Source organism: Microtus ochrogaster, unplaced genomic scaffold, assembly GCF_000317375.1.
Source record: "Microtus ochrogaster isolate Prairie Vole_2 unplaced genomic scaffold, MicOch1.0 UNK44, whole genome shotgun sequence".
NCBI lineage: Eukaryota > Metazoa > Chordata > Mammalia > Rodentia > Cricetidae > Microtus > Microtus ochrogaster.
Genome location: NW_004949142.1, coordinates 2,818,662 through 2,819,751, shown reverse-complemented (window position 1 = coordinate 2,819,751; position 1,090 = coordinate 2,818,662).

Below are 1,090 nucleotides of genomic sequence, written 5' to 3'. Positions count from 1 at the left end.
AGGGGGGCCTTAGCTGGCACAGGCTCCTCTGCATGGCTGGAGAACACAGCTCTTAATAGGCAAGATTTCCATACAAAAGTAGAGATCCAAGCCACGTGCCAGAGCTTATCCTGATTGTCAACTTGCTGGGATCTGGAGATATCCAGAGAACATGGGGCATGTCTGTGAGCACGTTTCCAAGGAGAACTAACTGGCTGCAGTGAGACCGTCCACCCTGCGAGTGGGCAGCACCTTTCAACAGACAGACCAGAGCTAAAAAGGCAGGGAGCGGGGCATGCTGCCTCGCTCAGTGTGTTCATAGCTGCTGCTGCTGCTGCTTGCCACCACCGCCATTCTCCACTGACATCAGTTCAGTCTTTCATGGGCTGAAGGAATCTGTGCCTTCAGGGCAAGACTGGGGCTTTTGTGGACTGGGCAGCTGCTAAGTTCTCAGCTTTTCCAGCATTCAGAAGCCATAGCTAGACTACTCAGGTCTGTCGCGTTACTCAATCTGAAAAATTCCATTCTCTGTCTGTCTGTCTGTCTGTCTGTCTGTCTGTCTCTCTCTCTCTCTCTCTCTCTCTCTCTCACACACACACACACACACACACACACAAATGATTAAGTTCTTCTAGAGAGCCCTGCTTAGTACACTTGGTTGCTAGGACGGCAGTACGTTGGGCCTGGACAGGCAGCATGGATTAAACCTGACTCTGGTTTTCTTGTGGGTGGAGGCCCTGTCAGAAAAGCCAAGGGTGGGCAGCATTCTGAAGCCTGGGGTCCCTCCAGGAGCTCTCATTTGGAAATGATTCTTCTCTCCCTTCATCAGCCTCTCGCTCATCTCCCCACCTCTCTCAGAAGGGCAGTCATATACTTGCTCATCCCAACGCTTTCTCAAGCAGAGAGAAAGTCGTTACTAAAAAGGTACCATTTGCAGATTCTCAGTTGTCTGGATTCCTATGGTTTCACCATCTCTGGCCATAGTTAGTGCTCCCATCAGGGAGTCACCAGGTGTGGCCTTACTTCCCTGAAACATATTCACCAGAGAGAGACAGCAGAGGGATTCTCTCTCTCTCTCTCTCTCTCTCTCTCTCTCTCTCTCTCTCTCTCT